General features: G+C 35.7%; 2 protein-coding genes across 2 annotated transcripts in view; one reads left to right on the forward strand and one right to left on the reverse strand.

Moving 5' to 3' along the window:
* The window catches only part of SORCS2 (sortilin related VPS10 domain containing receptor 2), a 518,453-nt gene that overhangs the window by 354,015 nt on the left and 147,867 nt on the right, over nt 1–16,571 (forward strand). The gene's annotated exons all lie outside the window — the stretch shown is intronic.
* AFAP1 (actin filament associated protein 1) overlaps nt 13,976–16,571 on the reverse strand; it is a 275,636-nt gene continuing 273,040 nt past the window's right edge. Inside the window, exon 19 of the mRNA XM_065735812.1 lies at nt 13,976–13,988. The gene's annotated coding sequence lies outside the window, so the exon portion shown is untranslated. The remainder of the gene's footprint in view (nt 13,989–16,571) is intronic.

Raw genomic sequence — 16,571 nt, forward strand, 5'->3', positions numbered from 1 at the left:
GAACTCCATTTGTTTTTTACATATATTTTGTTAAACCTAGGGAAAATGGATGTCATTGTGAGCATGATTATTTTTCACAGACTTGCTGCAAAAACTTGAGAATGCTTATAATGTTTGTGCTGGATGCTGTATGTGCACACTACAGACAATTGTATCCCAGACATCTTAAGAACCATTTGCTGAAGCTTTTTTCTGTTTCAGTGACATTCTTAATATTCTTTTTTTAAAAAATTGATTTATAAGAGTTAAAACAATGAGCTCGCAACCTCTGATAGTCACTGATGAAGTGAATTATTTATTTTTATCTTTTTTTTTTTGTTGTGGCATTGGAATAAACTATATAATTATGCTCTAAACCAACTCCAAAAGCAACCAACCAACTCCAGGCTCCATGTGGCTGGGCAGAAATCAGTATACTCTGTTCTACATGATTGCAGACCAGAGCTCATGTGCCTTTTTTGGCATCCTCTCTTAATCCTAAATGTAAACCAGAAGAACAACACGATTTGTAGTAGGACAGAGTTTTGCCTGGATTATTCTGGTTTTCTCTGCTCTCAATTGCTTTTATAGAGCATCTCTCAACATTCTGACTATATCTTTCTCATATGTCTTCATAATGTTGATATAGATAGTGACATGTGACTGGAAAAATGACCTAGCACAATAGCTCTTTGACTGTCTCTCTTGCAGCCTTATGTTAATTCTCTGAATTATTATTATTTTTTTCCTGTGAGATGGGCTTAAAGATTGGGTAACACAACAAGTAACACCTGGATTTGCAAGGGTCTCAAAGAGGTCTCATTTCTTAAGAAGTCCATGGAATGTAATGTTCATTATCCTTTCTAAAAAATCAGTCCCTTTCTTCCCAGACATTAATGCAAGAGTGTTAGAATTACTGGTAGCCTCTGCCAGAACTTTCTTAACCATGCTGCCAGATACTTGGTTTTTAAAGTAATGATTTCTTCTGAGCTATTTTGTTCTCAGAACAAAGTATATTTAATGTACTTTTGTATATTGTTCCTTTATTAAGTGCTACGTCATTATTAAGAGGAGAATGATAATGTAAGCAGACAAAATGTGAAAATTGTAGTTTATTCTGTGTTCAGGCCATAACTTCTGGAATTTTAAACATAATCATTTTATAAGATGATATATTTAGTTGGTAGCTGCCAAATGAAAGAAGAGTGGATGCATATTTAAATTGTTTTGAATTCTGCAAGCAGCGAATGTAGACAGTTAAATTCATTGCAGTTCTTTTTTTTTTCTCCTCTTTCTTGAGGAGAAAGTGCATTTAATTAAGTAGGGGGAGAGAGTCTGTAAGATTCTGTGAAACCCAAACTCTAAAACTAATGAAGATAATTGGCAAAATTTTTGCAGTTATGATTTAATACATGCATGTATTAATCATAGTAAATCTATTCTGCCTAAGAAGCAACCAGAAGCACTCTTTAATCATTGTGTGTATATATAAAAAGTAAAAGCTATACGTTTGTAGCAGAAAGAAATGTTTCAGAATGAAGATTTAGAAGTCATAAATTTGAAAAAGAAAGTCGAGTTACAGAGAAATAACAGTATGAACCCATGTAATGACCTGTTCTATATAGCAGATAGAGAGCATGTCATGGTGAGTGTTAGGTATTAGTGGGTGATGGGTGATAAGTAGAATGGTTATCTTAAATCATTTTGCTGTGATGTTTCATGGTGATGGCCAGGCAACATAGCATTCCTAGTTGGACTGCTGAGCCAGCAAAGCCTCAGATGCTTTTTGCTAATTGCTAGTGAATTGAACCTTGGCATTAGTTTTTCTTCAGAGGGTGATTTTTTTGGTTTTGTTTTGGTTTTGACCACTTAGTTAATATAAGTATTGATTTTTCAATACTGTATATATACTTTCATGTTTCTGTTTAAGTGTTCTTTTGGTGTTGATTCAGCTATGGCCAATACCCAAAGTGGTTGCAGCCAATGAAGAGAGAAACAGGAAAATAAATGTCCATGTGATGTGAGAAATGAAAAGTGCAAACAATAAAAATGTATAGCTGGTGGAAGTTAACACCGGGTTTGGTTTCCAAGCAACTAGATGGATGACACTGAATTAGTTTTAAATCTGTTAATATTTATGGTATTTTTATAGCTGTTGTAAAATGTGAATGATATTGGTATAAAATTGATCAGGAATGAGATAATACTTTGTATTTTCTCAGTGACTTGTATACTCCAATGATGCAAAAAGAGTGGAAGTTGAATTTACCAGTGAGTATGGTTGTAGCCCTAATATATTTATATATTTTAAGTAAATAAAATTGGGTTTTGGAGAGAGAGCATTGCCAATAAATTTGCTTCTTTAAATGAATGGTGTTTAGTCTTTAGAATCAGTATAGTAGTCACAGGCATGTTTGTCTGTTTTTCTGCATAATCATGATAACGCTAGAGAAGTCCAAAATTTACCTTCTTTGAGATGGGGACCAAAGCTTTCCTACAGCACATTTGTCATGGCTAATGTGATGACTTTCTTTTCATTGTGTTCCAAAGAGAGACACCACAAACTGGCAACATGAGAGATGTTAAGTGAGAATATGATGGTAATTCAAATATTAGCTGTACATGCTTAAGGCATCTATCTGCTCTTCATTATGAATCGTATACTGCAGTTAATTGAACTGCCTTTGAGAATTTTTCCTGCCATCTGGAAGCTAAATATTTACAGAAATGGTGATAGAGCTTTACTTTGAGTTTTTTTAAAAAAAGAAAACTCCCAACAAACTAATCTTGCATTAGGGCTTTAACATCTGTTGCTAGAACTAATAGTTCATAACCATTAGAATTTTCACCATCGGTGTTAAAAGTTCCAACATTTCTGACTTCACAGTATAAGTATTGGACATCTTGAGCTAATTTTCTAGTATTTCTGTCTTGTAAGTGGGCAGTCATGTATTGAGGAGCATTTGTTCTGTCTTAAAATAGATGTCCCTTGAATAGAAGGAATTGCCATTTCAAGCTATCTATTCCTATGTCATGACTTCAGAGAGAAACTATTTATCTTCAGATTGCTAATGTGGCAGATATTTTATTCCAGTCAAAACACCAAATTTCAGCTTGCATTTTTTTTAATATGAGATGGTAATGGATATCGTTCACCAACTGTAGTGACGTGCCTTCGTTAAGAGGTAGTGGTATGTAGGGATATGGCAGGACTTTGAAATATTATGTTCAGCTCTGGTACGGCCGCACCTTGAGTACTGTGTTCAGTTTTGGGCCCCTCACTACAAGAAGGACATTCAGGCCCTGGAGCGTGTTCAGAGAAGGGCAACAAAACTGGTGAGGGGTCTGGAGCACAAGTCTTATGAGGAGTGGCTGAGGGAGCTGGGATTGTTTAGTCTGGAGAAGAGGAGGCTCAGAGGAGACCTTATTGCACTCTGCCACTTCCTGAAGGGGGGTTGTGGTGAGGAGGGGGTGGGCCTCTTCTCCCTGATAAATAATGACAGGACGAGAGGGAATGGCCACAGGTTGCGCCGGGGAAGATTTAGATTAGACCTGAGGAAACATTTTTTCTCAGAAAGAGTGGTCAGGCACTGGAATGGCCTGCCTAGGGAGGTGGTTGAGGCTCCATCCCTAGCGCTGTTCGAGAAGCGTTTAGATGGAGGTGCTAAGGGATTTGATTTAGTAGTTGGGTAGGGATGATAATAGGAGGATGGTTGGACTAGATGATCTTGTAGGTCCTTTCCAACCTAATGAACCTATGAACCTATGTTATCTTTGTTTTCATTTGCAACTTAGGTCTGCAACCCAAACAGATTTGCATAATAGGTACTGTCTTGACTGTTCAAGTCTGACTGCTTTTTAAGCTGTGCATTTTCTTACAGCTACTCAAGCGTAGATGCCAATGATTCTGTGCTATAAGGGTAATTACCATTTTCTCACCTCAATAGAACTTTTTCTGAGGAAATTAAAGCACTGCTAGGCATGCTTCTTTCTTAGTAATTTAGCATATCCCCCGTGTATTTGAAATGTTCATTAACCAGATGCTACCAACATTAGAAAGAAAAAGGTAATCCACCATGCAACATGACCCAATGCTTGCTTAAAAATGAACTAATTTCATTCCAAACCGTAGCAAATAGCATAGGCTTGTCTCCTGGGCTTTCCCCTGAAAATTTCCAACATAGTTTTTGAATGTCTTATCTATGTTCATTTACAGTTTGTATGAAAGCTGTTTTATTTAGTGAGATGTTAGTTTTGGACAGTTGGAATAATGTAGTAGGGACAAACCACAGGCCATTCATTTCAGGTTCATTTATTTCCTTTTGAAATAGTTCCGTACAAGGAGAATCAAATCAGTACTTAAGTAGAGATTCTGGAATTAGATATCTTGTTTTGTTTTATCTTTAATTCCGCTACTTCAAGGCATTTTAAGCTCATGTAATTAGAGCTGGTTACTGTCATGAAGGTTCATAAAGAGACTGAGAGAACCTAAGAAGTAGACTTCTTGCAGAACTTGTATACGTGCTTAAAAAGTTTGATCAAGACCAAAGTTTAGCTAAACTGTTGAAGGCACTGCTATAATTTCATTTGTGCAAATATTTGTATTCGATTGTTGTAAATATCTTAAGTGCAGCTACAAGACCTGAAGCCTCCAAAAATATGTACTACTTTGTTGATTTTTTTTGGTAATCTCTTCAGTGTATCACTGCATGCAGTACACTAGAAATATTCTGAATGAGTTCTATAGGAGGATTAGATTCTAGGATTAAATCCTAGATTTTCACTTGTATTATGGTTTTAAATTCTTTTGTAATCATCTGATCTTTCAATCTGATGCCACACAAGCCGTAGGAAAAGACATAGTTCTTACCTGAGAATCATAGAATGGTTTGGGTTGTAAGAGACTGTTAAAAACATCTAGTTGCAGCTATCTGATTATGACGATATTTCCAATGAATAAATATTTTATTCGACTGGCTTCTCTTTGAAACTGGTGAATTTTCCCTGAAAATCAGAAAAGAGGTTGGGTCATGAATTCCAAGTACTTTTCAAAAGTGTTCAGCTGAAGACAGCAAAAAAATGCAACGTATAGCTAATTTGTATTTTCCAATATTTTTATGGTAACAATAGTAATAGTAACATGCAGGCATAAGATACTCCTTTGTCATCTACTTGCTATTAAAAAATGGGCTGTAACTTGTGTTTGTTCTGCTGTTAAATACAATTGTCTAGCCAAGTTAAACTTCATTTTTGTTCTTCTATGTTGCTTAGTGTTACTCTTAATGTTTTAGATACTTCCTTTCTTGTTCTCTCTTACAGAGGAGTTAGGTTCTATGATGTTCAAGATAAAAACCGTTCTGACAGATTTCAGATTTGGTGAAATGAGTTCACTTGTTTGAAATATTGATAAAACATACTCGTAACTATGACTTAAAAATATATTATCTGTTTATATCAGGCTGATTATTCCATGATCTTACAGATTTTCAGTAAAATTTAAAGCAATGCTTTTCATCCTAGTGAAGTTCTCTTGTCAACACGCTTTAACAAGGTTATAAGCATGTATTTTTTTTCTGTAGAGAGCCTGACAGTCTAGTGTGTTTTCAATTGTTTTATTCACAAAGGTGTTCAATAATTTATATGGTACTTTGCATCCACTTCCACAACTCCTCAACGAGCAAACTAAAGCTTAAGAAGGCTGTTAGGTTTGAAGAACAGAATTTTGTTCAACATCTGAAATCTTTTATCTTAAGCCTCTCCTCTACTGTCATCTGTCTTTTTCACTACCTCTTGCCTGTGCTACCCATCTTTCTGACCATCAGTTTCTCTTCTCCACTTAGTCCTTTTTTTTCTTTCTATATAATATGTTGCTGTGGAAACATCCCAAACATCCTAAAAGAAAGTATCTAGAAAAATTCAACTTGTTTCTCAAACCAGCTAGCGAAGAGTACAGAACAGTTTTTCACTTTCTTCTTTCACAGTTTGTTGGAAGGAAGAAAAGGAATCCATTCTGTTGCAGATGGTATTTCACTGCATTGAAGTGTTAATAAAAATAGCCTACTGTTGAACTGAAGACATCAGGAAGTTTATGTTAATGGATAATTTCATGCTAAAACATATGCACTCAATGGTAATCTCCTTGTGAATGTGTTAAGCACTCAGGAGAGACTCAACTCGATCTCAGTAGTTAGAGATAATTTCAGTGAAGTGCCTTGATATTCTGTTGAGTTTTGCACATAATCAATAGGAAAAGTTTGACAGAAATGACACTTAAATTAGCACATTGCTTTTTTCAATAAAAAGGAAATTGTGCTGAAATAAATAAAACTTGAAATCGTGATCTGATCTAAACCTTAAATCATTGACAGCTCCTGAATGTTTTTATGACTGACAGTAAATTAATCTCAGGATTGTCAGACCAGTGTTAGCAGTTGGAATCCTTTTCATGTATTGTGATTTTTTTTTTCCAAGACACAACAGCACATAAGCTAGTTGGAATTAAGTGCAGAAATCTCAGCAGTCATTGAATGGTCAAAGTTGATTTAGAGGTAGTCTAAAAGGCTTGAAAATGAAGCCAAGAATGGTGTACTTCATGACTATAGGAAAAAGTGGAGCCAAAGGAGGGAAGCAGAGGAGGATAAGAAAGTTGTTTGGATAAGTGTCAGTGGGGCAAGACTGTGTTTGCACAGGCCAGGAAAAATATATCTGCACTAACAGTTTGACAGTGTAATATATTGAACTGGACTGAATAATATGTTAGGAGAGTTGTTGTTGTGGTTTAACCCAGCAGTGCCTGTACACAGCGTCCGCAGAATGTAATGTATGATAAAAGTCATACAAGAGGAAAGATTGGGTCTCAATCAGTAAAACAGTGCCATCTCCAAATCCAGAAATTATCAAATTGTTTTTTTTTTGTTGTTTTTAAATAAAACTGTTTTACCAAATAAAACTAACTATTGTTCAAGAGAGTTTATTTTGTTTAAACATGAATACAGTTGAGATTAATGAGATCAATTTAAAATTGATTTGAGTTAAACCAGTTCAATTTCTCATGAAGATTAAATTACAGATAGGTCAACTACTGGAACAAGAGATTACAGCAAAGTATTTCCACACGAAGAATTTCTAGGCATTTGGCAGTTATGAAAATCAAACTTTTTATTGAGTGGCTAAATTAAATGTAGGAATTTAACTCGGTTCTCTTTTCTTTTGGCCTTAGTGACTTGCCCAGGGTCATTCCATGAGAATGGCAGAGCTGGAAATAAAACCCGAGAATTATTACTTCCAGTCACAACCACTAATCATGAGACAAACTTTCTTCTCATTTTCCTTTTAATGGACTACACTTGCACTTAACAATCCACACCAGTCAACAGGGTAAAATTACTGGCTGTAGTTGGACAACTGTACTAAAGAGTACCTCAGAGTTTATCAATGAAGCAGCTGTAAAAATGCTCCGTTTTATTATTTATTTACAGGTAAAGGAGGCCCAACACAGTACTTAAGTTTCCTGTTATTTCTTTTTCTGTTCCAAAAGGAATATACATTACCTAAAATATTTAGTTGAAAGATTTTTTTTACCAACTTTTTTTTAGTATTCTTGGAAACATATATGAAAATATGGAAGAACTCATTAGGACAAATTATTTTAAATTATTCTGTTCCTGTTCTTCTCTTCACCTAGTAATTGTTACATGGTTCTCTAGTGCTAGTACTTTATTTTTCTGATATCAAGAGAATTTGTTGTCCTGAATAGTCTATGAAGGGTTTTATTTAATGGCCAGATCGTTTACACTAATCTGAATGCTAGCTCAGTTCTCCATACTGAGGTCAATTCCCTTTTTTTTTTTTTCCTTGTAGTTGATTTGCCTTCTTGTCTTTGCTTGTCTTTGCCTCTCAGGATGACTGAGTGGTGGGAATGAGTATTATTATAAAGTACCATTCAATGTGAAAAAGCCATAAAAAAATGCCTTTATTTTTCTTTTGGGGATCCCATTAATTGGAATGTGAACCACCTTTGACAGCAGACATTTACACCATGAATTGCAATAATTGGCAACTGTGATGATAAGTAAGGTAGGCTATGAAATGTCAGTCACTTTGATTGCACAAGGATGTTACAGCATCTCCAGCAGTGGGTAGGATACAAGATGAGGGCTCTGTCATCTTGGAGAGCTCATTGTAAGAAAAAAAAACCAAGTAAGTTTGTGTATCTGTCAAAATCTGGCAGTGATTGTAAGGCTGGACAAAAAGCATTGGTCAGCTGAATGCTAGACAGCAAGCAGTGTTTGTTTTGCATATCACCAGGCATTCCTGTGTGCAAGAGGCAGAGATGTGCCATGCAACCCATCATGAAGAGCAGAGAATAACTTTCAGAACATGTGCTGTTGTGAGGGTTGAAGGTAGCAACCTGCTGTAGGGAATTTGCTTTATTGAGGGGTTGGACTCAGTGATGCCTGGAGGATCCTTCCAGCCTCTACAATTCTGTTTCATCATGCTGAAGAATTGCAAGTTACTTCCATGTCTGGAAGAGCTGTTCCTCTGTATTCAGGTGTTCTGTACCTATCTATCTGCAGAACAAGGAGACAGTGGGATAAAAATACTGATGTTTCCAAGATCTCCAGGCCTTTGCAATAAATGGTTATTTTTGAATTCAGAATACATAATACCTTACAGATGTGAAATGAGCATTTGTGAATGAAATGAGTGAGTGGTGAAATGGGGAATTTGGTACTGTTGACAGATAACAGTACCAGCTTCAAAGAAAGGATGAATGAACACATTAGTGTGAGAAAGTAGTCCAGTAGTGCCACTGCAGAAATGACACAGTTGTATTGCCATACTGGGGCTAGTAAACCATGTACGGAACCATACCATATTCACTGGTATGTCTAGTATTGCTATCTGACATATATGTGTGTATTGATGTAACTGGTACCAAGTAGAGGTGATGCTTTTTTTTTTCTTCAATTTCAGTGTCTTAAAAGGGCCTTTGGTTTCCTTTTGGTTTCCTCTTTCTGTTTATTCATTCCAAAAAAGTATGAGTGTAATCAACTTCAATGTCCAAGAAAGAGCAATTTTAACATTTCCTGCTCCTTGGTCACTTCTGTGGCTCATATACTTGTGCTTTCTAATTCATTGGCACTAAGTCCCAGCAGAGAGAGGGAGGAAAAGAATGAAAGCAAGGCTCTGAACTTCACACAAACTATAGTCAACAAGCAGCATAATCCAATAGCAAATTTCAAGCTTCACTCGACTACAAATTAATTCTGCATTCTAACTTTGCTCTTTGGTTCATTAACATTCCAGTTTCTTTTGTGTTTTCTGAGCACTGCATTTAGCTATAACACATCCCGGTTTATTTCTGCATAGCTGCATTCCACCGTAACATTCCAGTAGGAGACGCCCAATTCAGAGAAATGCAACTTTTTTTTTGCTTATTTTTTTAACCTCAGTCTCCAACATTTTTCTTCTAAGAGGAGTTTTGCAATCAGCTACCATAAAGCAAAATTTTAGCAAGTTTCCTTTAAGTCAGAGAGTAAAGTAAGCATGTAAGTGTGAGTGCATCAGTACAAGTAGGGTTGTTGGTTGTTTTGTTGTTTATTGTCTTTTTTTTTTTAATTTTGTGGATCTTTCTGATGCTATTAATGTTATTTTGGTGCTCTCTATTCTCAGAAATGAGAGGGAATCTATTAAATAGGAGGTGTTTGTCTTGGAGGGAACTTTCCATGTTAGCAGCAAAAGCAGACTCATTTTATGAGATTCCTTTGGCTCTCCTCACATCTCTGAAAGATCATTTATAACTAGTAATCTGAAAATAACATAATTGCTTCTAATGCAGAAGTGAGTATAGTTTAGTGAATATGAAATTGTGATGTACTTGTGTTAAGATAAAGTACAAATGATGTAAATTGTCAAGATTTGGGTTTGGAAGCTGATAAAATGGAGCAAGAGAGATCTGCTAATCTCCAGGTGCATGAGGTTTAATGCATTCCTCTAAAGCATTAGACTACAGCTGGAAACACATGTGGATGTTCTGTGGCACTTAGTGTAACAATTCCCAGAAAAATACGCATTTAGCATTTGCAGGCGTGAATAGAGTACATTTATTTAATGGATTTGTGTTATTTTTTCTTTGGGCAAATGATATTCCAGAAATGAAATGTTTGGACTACAGTACAATGCGAGAGATTTTTTTTTTGCTATCTTCTGAAAAAGCATGTAATGCACTGTAACTGCTCTGTTCAGTCATAAACGCAAAATGGAGCAGTGCTGCAACTGTCACCTGCATGCACTGTCCCATAGTTAAGTGTTCAGGGTCTTAGAGTTCAGTTTGGAGCCCTGCTCCTGGGGCTATTTGTATTTTTCACATGGTGGCACAAGGCCTAACGCAGTTTTGTCTCCTTTCCCTCTGAGTACCTTGAGTGCAAAGGCGTAGGAGCACCTTCCTCACTGTCAGCAAATGCCTTTGTGGCTGCATGTGGCAGGGGTTGAGATGCTCCTTCTGCCAGATTCTTCTGTAGCCTGGTGGACTCTCATTACATTTTTGGAAACTTAATTGAAATGTTAAAGGCAGTTGACTATATTACCTTAATAAGGAGGTATGATAGTTCTTCTCTGAATTTAGTTAGTGAAATTACTCAGGGGCTGCACCTATTTCTCTCTTGAATATAGAAATACTTTATCAATTTTCTCCAAGATTAGCAAAACACCTAGGTGGGATGAATTCATGCCTACCTGAGATCTGTGACAGGTGTGTTTGAATTTCTTCTATGCAAGGAAAGACCCGGGACCCCCACTTTCCTTTCCTTGTCATACGAATTAACTTATATGGAACTGTGTACTGTAACCATTGGGCATGGATTACAGTATGAGTCCTCCCTGCAGAATTGAAACCTAGACTGCAAGTGGAGGAGGCCTTGAACTGTGACTCACATGCCATCACTTGAAAGGTTGGTGGGAATTTGGAGACATCTGTCTTGAGTAGTTGTAGGCTTGTAGAATGCAAGCGGGGCTGATTATGTAAATAGAATATAATAATTATCAGTTAATTATCAATAGTAATGGATAAATAGTGTTATATAATAATAATTATTTATATTATTGTATTAATTATTGCTATATTGTATGTAATTATATAAGTTGATTGATAATTAATTATAATATTTTCTATCAACCTGGTGTTATTAATATGCCCATCACAGCATCAAATCCTGTTCTTGTGAAAAGGAATACACATCTCCTTACAACTGTTATCCTCAAAAACCCACAATTCAGTTATGAACAGCGATACTTCTACTAGAAATATAATCTCCTTCCTCTAAATTAGCATTGAGGACAGTCACTTAAAGGTTTTATTTGCACTTCTAAATCTGTATTAAACTGTTCTGGGCTCCCTGGTACAAAAGACAGGGATCTCCTTGAAGGAGTCCAGTGGAGGGCTACAAAGATGATAAAGTGTGTGGAACACTTCCCTATGAAGGAAGGCTGAGAGACCTGGGTGTGTTCAGCCTTGAGAAAAGAAGACTCAGAGGGGATTTGATCCATGTCTATAAGTATCTAAGGAGCGAGAAGCAAAGGGATGAGGCTGGACTCCCTTCAGCAGTGTGTATGGTGATGGGATGAGGGGAAATGGATACGAACTGAAGCATAGGAAATTCTGCACAAATGTGTGTAGGAACTTTTTCACAGCGCAGTGATGGAGCAGTGGCACAGCTGCACAGAGAGGTGGTGGAGTCTCCTTCTCTGGAGATGTTCAAGACCCACGTGGGCACCTACCTGTGCTACGTGGGCTAGGGAGATGCTTTGGCACGGGGTTTGGTCTAGATGATCTCTAGAGGTCCCTTCCAACTCCAACAATTCTGTGATTCTCTCATATCAGACCAATGCGTGAGTCATGGTAAACTGAAAATAAGTAAGTAAAATTTTTGTATACATGAAAATGCAACTCATGTGAACTGAAAGATTCTGTTTTCAGTCTCACTGTAAGCACTAACAGTAAGAGAAATGCCAATCACATGTCATTTTAATATCGTTTAAACTTCATAATTTAGGAGGAAAAAAATCTAACTAGTTTCTCGTGTTGTTTTTTCTTCATCTTGAGAAGTTAATAGTATCAGAGGCTGTTACAGTAACATTTTGGCCAATGTAGTTTTTTTTTTTTTCTGTAAATTTAAGTAGAACGTGTTTTAGCTTCTTGTGATGGATTTAGTTCCTTCCTAGTTAATACTTAACTTAAATTTCTAATGAAACTGTTTTTTTGTTTATTTCTTTGCTTACTTTTTTAATAATTGGGAAGTGATTTGGCATCTTTGTATTTTACAATAGAACAAGTCTGCTAGCATCTTTTTAATACAACTCTTCTGTAGATCATGTAAATATGGAAATGTGTTTTCTCTGTCATGAAAGATAAGGGATTACATGTAAAATGTTATCACTTGAGCTGCTGTTGTTCTAATTATGCCTCTGTTCGAAACCATGATGATAACTCTTCGGCCTGCTGTTGAGCAGAAAATGTACATAGAATCTGGCATATCTTTTGTACTAGTGCTTACAAAGATTTCTTGAATTTAGTAAAGCCATAATAATTTAGAACTCAGTACAGTCAATCTTTAAAATCTATAATAATTTTGGACTCAATAAAATCAACAAGGAAATTGATTGCAGCATGCTGAAACTTGTCAGTGAATAATAAGGTTATTGAGCTATATTTTTATTGTGCTTAAATGAATAAATATTTGAATAAGTCATTTTCTCTAAGTGTAAAAATTCTGCTTTGAAGAAAAAATTGTTTCATGGAATAAGGAAGCCTTGGTATTTAAGGTTGCATTCAAATTGAATCTGAGCATTTAAAAAATGCTTTTAAATTAATACTTCCATTTTAAATTAATATTTCCATTCTGCACCTGACTTAGGCAATTCAGTGAGACTTATTACATACTTAACTGCAGTTCCTGGAAAAGTACTGAAAGAAGTTGCTAATAGTACCTGTAAGCGCATAGGAATAAAAAAAGGATGGTAAACATACATTTGCCAAGAACAAAATATGTCAAACCAATATTATTTTCGTCTCTCATGGAATAATAGGCCTTGTGGGTAAAGGACAGGAAGGAGATGTCATATATTTTGACTTTTGCAGAAGAAATTGTTGTAGGTGGATAGAAAACTGTTGAAAAAAAAACTGTAATAGTTGAATGTTATTAATATTTCACTGTCAAAAGAAAGCATGTAGCGAGTGTGTGATTATTAAGTCTGGATGACACCAACCTGAGAAGTATTGTAAGCACTTGAAAAATTGTGGAAAAAAAAAAAGTATCAGGAAGAAAAGCTATAATGCAGCTACATAGGGAGAAGTAATGGAAAATGTGATGATGTTGCAAAACAATAGGGAATGCGTCAGAAGTTTTGCAGAAGTATGAAATAAATTGAGGCTGAGTAAAAAGCATTGCAGGTCATTACAGTCGCTCTTTTTCATGATGGTTACTTTTGAAAAAGATCGGATATGATATTTATGTCTAATGATCTGGGTGAAAGAGTTTGTACAAATGAAAAGGGATGTGTTAGAGAAGAGTGCATATCTTTCACGTACAAATTTACAGCTATTGTCAGTATGTCAAAACATGAGTTTCCACATTGCAAAATATACCTCTGTTCTACCCAACAAATAAGCTTTTTCCGCTGTTAACTGATATTTTATCATTTTCTTGAGCAAAATATATGTTATTTCATAATTTGATTATATAAGGCTGCAAGCTTTGTAGTGGAGCATTTTCATCTCTATATAATGATCAGAAGGCAAATTCTCTTGACGAGAGTAGTTTGAATATTGACATTAAAATGATGTTGTCTACTTTGTTACTTAGCTTTTATAAGATATCCTGCTTCTGATAGGCGTACGAGGGCTGTTTTGAAAGTAATGCCTCCTGTTCTGTGATACTGGCACACAATGTCAGAGGTGGATGGTGCTGGTATGGCCGTAGAGGCTGAACCTTCCCACCAATAATTCATTGCTGTGTGACTTATGGCAGCAGATGGGCAGTCATATAAAATGATGTCTAACAGGGAAGTGTGCATGAAGCAGAGGAGTGCATTTGAATTCCTCTATGTGAAAAAAATGACACCTCCTGACATTTAATGATGCTTGCTGAACATTTATGGAGGCTAAACAGAGGATGTGAGCACAGTGAGGGCTTTGTGGTGTTTCAGTAGCAGAAACAATGACAGAGATGGTGCAGATTTTTGAGTGTGGCATGCAGGCTCTTGATCATTGCTGCCAAAAGTGCATAGCTCGTGGTGGTGACTATGTTGAGAAATACTATCTTTTGTAGCAGAGAATTTGCTCTATCAAACAGTCTTATTGTGCTCTTTGCATCTGTTATAGTTTCAACAGAAAAATAAATAAGATGCATTACTTCTGGAGTGATCTATGTCTATTAACAATTGTATGTACATCTTAATATATTGTGCATATATGTATCTATATATTCATGTTAATTATACCTAAGAGCATTACAGTTGGCAAAGACTATCCTTAAACTCTCATGTAGTAAGCTACTATTATTAAAAGAAAATTTACTTTCATAAAAGAAATATGGAAGGACTGGAATTCAAATCCCAGTTCCCTTAGTAACATTGCATTAACCTCATTAAAGAATTTCTACTAAGTGTAGGAGCGCTGTGGATTTAAGTAATGGATTGCTGAAAGGTTTCCTTTCACACTATCAAAATTATTGGGTTTAACTGATCAAGTTTAGGCAAAATACAAGCTTATAAAATTTGTTACACTTCAAAATAACTATGAAGAGTAGCTTTTATTGTATAATTCTGTTGTTTAGTTACTCTGTTAGCATTTAATTTGTTGTTTCTAGTCAGTGTATTTTTAATAATATTAATCCCATTAATGTTTTACCATCTTCTTCATACTAAGGTTGTTTTATCTTCATTAAAATCATTATATTTTCTTTAATAAGATGAACATTTAATGTGCTCTTGGCATGAATTAATTTCTAATAAACCATTAATAAATGAGATCTCTGTGGATTTCTCTTCTAAAATTCAAGCCTCTTTCACTAAGGAGTTTTTCATAGATTCCAATGCTTGAATTTACTGTGACATTTTCAGCATTATTCGTAACAATAAGAAAGGAAAAATTTTGTCTAGTCATAGAGTAGGTGGTGTTTTTCACCATTTATAAGTTTTTGAGTCAGTGTAATATTTGAACTGCTAGAGAAGCTGATTCCTTTAAGATATAATAAAGCTTGGATTGTTCTGTCTTCTGTTTTAATTTCCAGTAACAAAAGGATCACTTTATCCCTATTTTTTGGCCTATCAGAATGTCTGTGTTGTACTCAATTTGTTAATAAGTTTTTATCTTTTTACAAGCACTGTTTCAATATTCAGTTGGTTGTTCAGCTATTATGATAGTTTTTGCATTTATATTTAAAAGAACTGACTTACAGAAAGGATATGGTCTGAGTATGGAAACAGAAATTCTACTGGGAACTGAAAACCCAGTGTGGTAAATTGAAAATCTAGTCTTTTATCTATTCCACACTGGAAAAGCAGACAGTGTGAATTGATGGTTGAATTAATGTTTTTGATGGCCAGTTTTGTTAGAACTCCATGGTAAGGACACATAGATGCTCACTGTAAAAGGCTGCATCAGAGTTAGTTATTGTTGCACAGATTGTAGCATTGGGAAATGGTGAGTAGGATTTTGAGCTTTTCAGTTCAAAATAGAAGGAGCAAATTTATAAGAAAAGTAGTTGGCAAAGTTGAATATTATGTTGATATCAGACCACTCAGGAAGGAGATAGAAAGGATGAAGCTGAGCATTGCTTTCCAAGGAGGAAAGCAAAACAGTGCTAATTCACTCTATCCTTTGAAAAGAAAGGGAATTCTATGCAAATTACTCTGAGTAAACTTAGGAAATCTCACAGTGGGATTCATCTGGTCACAGGTATATAACATTTATAGCAGAGTCATTATGTTGTCTTCCAGTAGGTTACTGAATTTACCTGAGGTCAGCAGCTTTTCCCATTTATTTTAAGTTGGAATTAACTGTAACCTCTTGCACATGACCTATGGTTTTATGTACATTATTTCTGTTAGCTGAGAGTGAAAGTCACCCAATGGAAGAGTTCTCTAGGATAATTTTGTGCTGCCAGAGTTGTTTTAATATAAAGTTTGATATAGGTCTGTAGAGGTTTGCTTAAAACTTATAAGTGAAAAAAAAGATTGCACAGAATTTCACATTGTGTTGTATTATATTGTCACTTGATTGGGATCTATCTGGAGGAAAGGTCTACCCTCAGTTCTACATGTTTCATTGTAATGACATTCCGGAGTCTGTGGCCTGGCTGCAACATACCACCTGATCATATGTTCTACATCAGTTCTGTTAGTAGTTTGCTCGGATTAAAAGGAGTTCCTTCTATTCTTTCTATATGAGTTTCAATAGGGCCAAGTGTCAGGTCCTGCATTTTGGTCACAACCCCCCCTACATGCCTGGGGGAGGAGGGGCTAGAAAGCTGCCTGACAGAAGGGGACCTTGATGTCCTGGTGTACAGTCAGCTTAATATGAGCCAGCGGTG

The sequence above is a fragment of the Cyrtonyx montezumae genome, unplaced genomic scaffold, assembly GCF_038088225.1.
Source record: "Cyrtonyx montezumae isolate F1298 unplaced genomic scaffold, pur_monq_1.0 scaffold_2, whole genome shotgun sequence".
Lineage (NCBI taxonomy): Eukaryota > Metazoa > Chordata > Aves > Galliformes > Odontophoridae > Cyrtonyx > Cyrtonyx montezumae.